Genomic DNA, 7794 nt, shown 5'->3' on the forward strand with positions numbered 1-7794 from the left:
TATTGAAGGGGCTGTTCTTTCCCCAAGGTATGTTCTTGGGATCTTTTTTCAAAAACGAATTGGCTGTAAATGCATGGACTTTTTCCAGGGTTCTCTATTCTGTTCCATTGGTCTACAGGTTTGTATTTATGATGGTAGCAAGCTGTTTTGGTTACTATGGCTTTGTAACCAAAGTATACTTTGAAGTAAGGCAATGTGATGCCTCCAGCTTTGTTCTTTTTGCTCAGGATCTCTGCAACCCTCTTCTTCTTTTTAAAAAAATATGGAATGCTTCATGAATCTGTTTGTCATCCTTGTGCAGGGGCCATGCTAGTCTTCTCTATGTTGTTCCATTTTTAGTATATGTGCTGCCAAAGAAAGCACTGCAATCCTCTTCTGATGTACCCTATACTCTAGCCCAATACATTTGGCCATCTGTAGAAGAGAGCAGGGTCTGGGACAACTCAACCAGCACTGGCTACCTCAAATACTCTCCCTTGAAAGGAGGCCACACTATCAGTAACTTCCATAGGTCCCTTGGAGTATAATTAAAGATACAATTTTCAAAATCAAATTGTATTGATGCTCACAGGAAGAGTAAGAGATCCCCTCTCCATAAGAAAAAGGCCCAAAGAATTCTCCCCAGTTGCCCTACCCGGGCTGCCAGTAGATCTTCCTTAAGCTCATGCCTCTGATAACTTTGTTCACAGATTTCCTCAATTTATAATGCCCTTCTCTGTCTTTGGAATACCTACTTATCTTTCAAGGCCCAGTGGAAATGCTCCTTCCTCCACTAACCTTCCAGGATCTTCCATGAGAACTATTAACTCCTGCTCCATCACCATAGAATGTTGCTTATTCTGCTTTACAATTCATCTTAGGTAATCACTAGCCACATGTATATCTTCCTTTCTCTCCTACCTAGACTATGAATTCTTCAGGATGCCAGCACAATGCCTGATCCAGAAATGACATTAATACCATTTGATGAAATAAAATCCATCATCTCCATTGCATCTGAAGCCCTAAGTAGGCCCAGAAAGGACCCTAGGCAAGGGTCCATCCACCCTTCCCTAGGACATCTCCAACTTAACCTGGCCATGTGTCACTTTTGCAAATACAAACTGGTTAGGCAGCAGGGCATTGCAAAAGGACCAATGCTTGTACTTCCCTTGCAGGTCAGACTGGTTTGTGGTATAATATGCGGTTGTGGAAAATGTAACTGGTACAGCTCACATAAGAATCCAGTATAGAAGGCCAGGCACAGTGGCTCACGCCTGTAATCCCAGCATTTTGGGAGGCCCAGGCAAGCAGATCACCTGAGGTCAGGTGTTCGAGACCAGCCTGGCCAACGTGGTGAAACCCCGTCTCTACTAAAAATACAAAAATTAGCCGGGCCTGGTGGCAGGCGCCTATAATCCCAGCTACTGAGTAGGCTGAGGCAGCAGAATTGATTGAACCCGGGAGGCGGAGGTTGCAGTGAGCCGAGATCCCGCCATTGCACTCCAGCCTGGGCGACACAGTGAGACTCGGTCTCAAAAATAATAATAATAATAATAATCCAGTATAGAAAAATTGTATGGTGCCAAAAAAACAACTGAATTTCCAAAAGGAGACACGTCTCCCACCTCTGGGAGGCTTTTGACTCCTATTTGCTTTAGACTACCCTTGGGCTTGATATCTCTTCAGATCTTATAAATTGGAAGATTTCTTCTTTTGCAAAAGTGGGCATCTTGTTTTGTGTTGTTCTTGCATCATTTAAGATACATTTGCTTTCTTTCCAATTATATCACAAGTTACACTCTGGAGGGTTTGCAGGTTGCAGTGAGCCAAGATCGCACCACTGCACTCCTGGGCAACAGCCTGGGCAACAGAGAAAGACTTTGTCTCAAAACAAACAAACAAACAAAAAGGGTGAATGGTCTCCCTTTTAGTAAAGCCTATGTTAGTTACTTCAGGAAAGATGCAGAGTCCTCTAGGCATTGGCACTGGCAGTCTTGGGATTAGGACTCAGTGAGAGCCTACTGTTCATAGCCTTTATATATGTGTGCTATTTTTGAGCTGAGGTGAGTTTGAGAGGGGCCTTATGAGAGGAGTGGGGAATATTGCCTAGTTCTCCCATTACCTTGAGGCAAGGGCTGGAGACCAAAAGATGTGGCTAAAACAGGGTTGAACACCAACAAGGCTTCGGCTGCATTCTCATTAGCTGACAATCCAGACACATGGTCAATCCAGCCATAAAAAGGTACTAAAAATCACACCTTTAATTCTAGACTGTTCAGACATGTTGCATTGCCAGTCCATTTTGGTAGCCCTTGCCCAGAGCTCCTCTCCTGTTATTTCTTGCCATAGCTCATTTTGGAAAAAAATTAAGGAACAGGAATCATAATTGCAGTCATTCAGTGGCAGAGCAGACAATAGAGACCCGTTTTAATTCCCTAGAGCACTTTTTGCAAAAGTAGGAACTGGTTTCCACTGTTGCACTAACTAGCTGTACCTTTTTTCTTCCTGGGCCTTGAAATTCACTTCATAAAATGAAGCTGCTGGACTAGAACGAGTCTGTGGCAGGCCTGGTCAGAAATTTCTGTTCAAGGTCCTGGAACTAGCCTTTCTCCTGTCTTGATTCCTTGTGCAAGTTTATAGAATCAAGCCACAGAGAAACTGCCCTGTATTTCTCATCACTCCTACCCCATGACCCATATAAGTTAAATAAAAATGACTAATCAAGTTAATCAAGAGCACTTGAATTGCCTGCTAGACGTCAACACTATGTATGAACAACTTTGTTTTATTCTTTAAATAGTGGGAGCATTTTCCATGCTCCAGAGCTTGGGGTGGCCTCAGGGATGCCAAGAACCCTATGACTTAGTGAGCCTGTGGGCAGAGCTAAGGATGGTTTTTCACCTTCTGTAGTAGCAACCAGGGCACCTGTACTCTTTGCACCTGTTAGGTTACAACACTGTTACACAAGGCTATCTATTCACCATGCTAGAGAAAATTGACCAAGACAAGGAGACTGTCTTGGGCATAGTATTAAGGGGAAAGAAATAAAAGTCAGGAATTCCTTGTGAATGTGGAAAATAACCATGGAATGAGGCATGTGAGGCAGTGTGGTTCACTGGAAGAAACATAGAGTCATGAGCTGTGGAAACTGGCGTAAGTTGCTTAAATTCTCTGAGCTCAAGCCTAGGCAACATGGCAAACCCCTTTCCTGCTAAAAATACAAAAAATTAGCCGGGTGTGGTGGCACACGCCTGTGATCCCAGCTACACGGGAGGCTGAGGCACGAGAATTGCTTGAACCCAGGAGGTGGAGGTTGCAGTGAGCCAAGATTGCACCACTGTACTCCAGCCAGGGGGACAGAGCGAGACTCCATCTAGAAAGAAAAAAAATTCTCTGAGCTCAGATCCTTCATTTGTGAAACTTTCCTTCATAAGGTAGCCTGAGTAGAGGAAATAATGCATGTCTGTGAACTGACTAGAACACAGAAGGCACTCATATATATGTTTATATTATGAAGAAGCTGGGACTTGAAGAATGAAATAAAGGCCATGGCCACTGAGATTAGTCAACTTTGTTGTAAAAATTCAAGAGGCTGTTGATAACGGGGGAGGCTGTGCATATGTGGGGGCAGGGGCTAAATGGGATATCTTGGTACCTTCCTCTCAGTTTTGCTATGAACCTAAAACTGCTCTAAAACAATAACGTCTTTAAGAAAAACTATCAAGGGGAGGACAGGCAGTGGCTCACACCTGTAATCCCAGCACTTTGGAAGGCCGAGGCGGGCAGATCACGAGGTCAGGAGATTGAGACCAGCCTGGCCAACATGGTGAAACCCCGTCTCTACTAAAAATACAAAAATTAGCCGGGCATGGTGGTGTGTGCCTGTAGTTCCAGCTACTCGGGAGGATGAGGCAGGAGAATCGCTTGAACCCAGGAGGTGGAGGTTGCAGTGAGCTGAGATCACGCCACTGCACTCTAGCCTGGGCGACAGAGTGAGACTCCGCCTCAAAAAAAAAAAAAAGACTATCAAGGGGAAACAAAAACAAAACAGAACAAAAAAGCAAGGGAATCCATCTTATCTGATGTTGTAGACCAGATACTGTCTTAGGTCACCCTCAACTGCAGCTCATGTCTCAGCATCCTCCAGGGATTTCCAAGTGGTAATTCATACTTGGTGTCTCCACGCTCTTGGACATTTGTGCATGCTATTTTCACCCTGTCCGGTACCAAACCCTGATGAGTGTTGCTATTTTCCACAAGAAATCCAGATACAATCAGCATTTTCTAAATTTGTCAATTTTACTGCAATTCTTAAGGATTGTGGGGGAGATCCCACATCGTACCCTGAGTAGCTTTGTACTATCCCACTGTCTCTACTCTTCCACTCTGTTCCTTTCCAAAGTCTGTACTTCCTGTGGCCTTATCCTTTATACTTAGCTCCTTGGCTTCTCTCATAAATGGCAGGCCCACCAGGTTCATCTGGAATTTTCTATCTAGCAATCTGGTAGGTGCTCAATGAAACATATTTAAAACTTAAAACTGGACTAAGACTTTTGAAACACCCAGTTGAGGGAATATGCCAAAGGGCATCACTGAAATTTCATTAAGCATCCAAGATGTATAACTTACCACCCTCACCTACTTACCTACTTTCTTCATGGGCAAACTTGGAAGGCAGACTGAACTAATAATATACCTAGAAAAAACCCCACAAGTTTGTTGTTGTTGTTGTTGTTGTTGTTTGAGACGGACTTTCACTTTTTTTGCCCAGGCTGGAGTGCAATGGCGCCATCTCTGCTCACTGCAACCTCTGCCTCCTGGGTTCAAGCAATTCTCTTGCCTCAGCCTCCCAAGTAGCTGGGATTATAGGCACCCACCAACCATGCCCAGCTAATTTTTGTATTTTAGTAGAGACGGGGTTTCACCATGTTGGCCGGGCTTGGTCTTGAGCTCCTGACCTCAGGTGATCTGCCCACCTCAGCCTCCCAAAGTGCTGGGATTACAGGCATGAGCCACTGTGCCTGGCCAAACCACAAGTTTTTAAGGTAAGCATGTGCGTCACAGCACTTCTGGGAATATGTCCTCACAGAGGCACAGATGATTTCAATGACCGGGGTGAGCAAGCCACAGCAAGGGGAGATTCTGCAATAACATATACTTAAGATATAGCTTGTATATAATTATACTCCACTTCAGCCCATGTGATTTTGTACTTCAAAAGTGACCAGCTCTATAATCCAGCTGTAAGTATTTTCCCAAATGTCCACTGCAAGAGGCAGGTATACTATACTGTAGTGCAGTGGTTAAGAGCATGGATAAGAGGCATTCAGACCTGGGTTAAAACTTCATTTTGAAACTTACTAGCTGTGTGTGACCTTGGGCCAGTTTGCCTCTTGTAGCTTCAGTTTCCTTATTTGCAAAATAGGGGTGATTATATAAATGTTGATGTTCTCAGTATAACTCTTCAAAACACATTTTTAATGTTGGCATTTGGAGTAACACCAGCATCTAGATACATATTTAGAATCAGTAACTTTCCTAAATACATGAAATTCAGCATTTGAAATATCTAAACTACATTTTAAAAAGCCAATTCTAGTTTAAGCTGGTTACGCACACCCAAACAAGTTCCTAGTCTTTGAAGTAAAACCCCCAAATAAAAAACCAGTAAAAAACTAAGTTACACAAGATTACGTCCCCAGAATACACTTTCACCAGTGGTACTTTATTATTAATTTTTTTTTTTTAGAGGCAGGATCTTATTCTGTCTCCCAGGCTGGAGTGGAGTGGCACGATCATAGCTCACTGCTGCCTTGAACTCCTAGACTCAAGGGATCCTCCTGCCTCAACTTTCCGACCTGCCTCAGCCTTCCAACCCACCTCAGTTTTCCGAGTAGCTGGGACTAAAAGCACATGCCATGACACCTGGTTAATTTTTTATTTATTTTTTCTTTTTCTTTTTTTTTGAGACAGTCTCATTCTGTTGCCCAGGCTGGAGTGCAGTGGTGCGATCACAGTTCACTGCAACCTCCACCTCCCAGGCAAGCGACTCTCCTGCCTCAGCCTCCTGAGTAGAGGGGATTAGAGGCATGCGCCACCATGCCCGGCTAATTTTTGTATTTTTAGTAGAGATGGGGTTTCATCATGTTGGTCAGGCTGGTATCGAATTCCCAACCTCGTGATCCGCCTGCCTCAGCCTCCCAGAGTGCTGGGATTACAGGCATGAGCCACCGCGCCCAGCCTAATTTTTTATTTTTTGTAGAGATGGGGGTCTCCCTTTGTTGCTCAGGCTGGCCTCAAACTCCTGGCTTCAAGCAATCCTCCCACCTTGGCTTCCCTGCCTCCTGCTTGGGATTACAGGTGTAAGCCACTGTACTGGGTCTACCAGTGGTACTTTTAAGCTGGCATGCTTAAACTTGCCTAACTGTATATGCTCAGCAGTGATAGTCCATGATTGCCTGTCCCCTTGTTCAGAACACTTGGGGCAATTTTTGTTTTTTTCAGAACAAAGGCACATCTGCCTCAAAGAAGTGTACAATTCCATACTTCTTAAGATATAGAAAATGCTGGCTGGGCATGGTGGCTCACGCCTGTAATCCCGGCACTTTGAGAGGCCGAGGCGGGTGGATCACGAGGTCAGGAGATCGAGACCATGCTGGCTAACATGGTGAAACCCCGTCTCTACTAAAAAATACAAAAAACTAGCCGGGCAGGGTGGCAGGCACCCATAGTCCCAGCTACTCGGGAGGCTGAGGCAGGAGAATGGCGTGAACCTGGGAGGCGGAACTCACAGTGAGCGGAGACTGGGCCACTGCACTCCAGCCTGGGCGACAGAGCAAGACTGGTTTGGTCTAGCTCCTGTTTTCCACCGCACAGAAAGCCAATTATTGACACAACAATTATTGCCAAGGAAGAAGGAAGAAGGCTTTAACTGGGTGCTGCAGTCAAGAAGATGGGAGCTCAGTCTCAAACCCATCTCCCTGACCCACTAAAACTAGGGGTTTATATCGCAGGGAAAAAGTGTAACAATGTATAAGAAAGTAGGAACTAAGGAGAAGCAAGGAAGCAATCATGACTAATGAGGAGTCCCACATCTCATTATCTGGATGTGCTTATCTGATGAGTTTCAGTTCTCGATACTTTTCCTGAGAGGCCTGAAGGTCATCTCCTGAGGAAGTAACTCAGATAAAACAAATATAAGTTTTATGCTTTAAGATCAGAAGGCTCAATTTCTGTTTATCAAAAAAAAAAATAAAAATAAAAATAACTATCTATGAGACTATTGGGTCAGTTTCACTTGCAGCTTTGAAATGAATGTTGTTGTTGCTGTTTCAAACCTTAGCTGTATTCTGGAGACCTGAGTTTGCTCCTCCCAGAGGCTGTCAGGACAAAATCTAGGATAGCTTAAGCTCCTCTAGTTACATATTACTCCCACTGAGAGGTGACAGCGTGCTGGCAGCCCTCACTCACTCTCCACACCTCCTTGGCCTCGGCGCCCACTCTGGTCACACTTGAGAAGCCCTTCGGCCCGCTGCTGCATTGTGGGAGCCCCTCTCTGGGCTGGCTGAGGCCGGAGCCGGCTCCCTCTGCTTGCGGGGAGGTGTCGAGGGAGAGGCGCAGGCGGGAACTGGGGCTGAGTTCCAGGTGGGCGTGGGCTCGACGGGCCCCAAGCTCGGAGCGGCCAGGCTGGCTCCACAGGCCCGGGGCACTGAGGGGCTTAGCACCCCGGCCAGCAGCTGCGGAGGGTGTGTCAGGTCCCCCAGCAGTGCCTGCCCACCAGCGCTGCGCTCCAGTTTTCCCCGGGCCCCTGCT

At 45.6% G+C, this 7794-nt stretch overlaps 1 non-coding gene across 1 annotated transcript; it reads right to left on the reverse strand.

Annotated features, from left to right (window-relative positions):
- Positions 1-256: 256 nt before the first annotated feature.
- Positions 257-363, reverse strand: LOC115932462 (U6 spliceosomal RNA). Its single transcript, XR_004068742.1, has one exon. It is a non-coding gene; the product is annotated as a U6 spliceosomal RNA (small nuclear RNA).
- Positions 364-7794: the final 7431 nt, after the last annotated feature.

This window comes from Gorilla gorilla, chromosome X, assembly GCF_029281585.2.
Source record: "Gorilla gorilla gorilla isolate KB3781 chromosome X, NHGRI_mGorGor1-v2.1_pri, whole genome shotgun sequence".
Taxonomy (NCBI): Eukaryota; Metazoa; Chordata; class Mammalia; order Primates; family Hominidae; genus Gorilla; species Gorilla gorilla.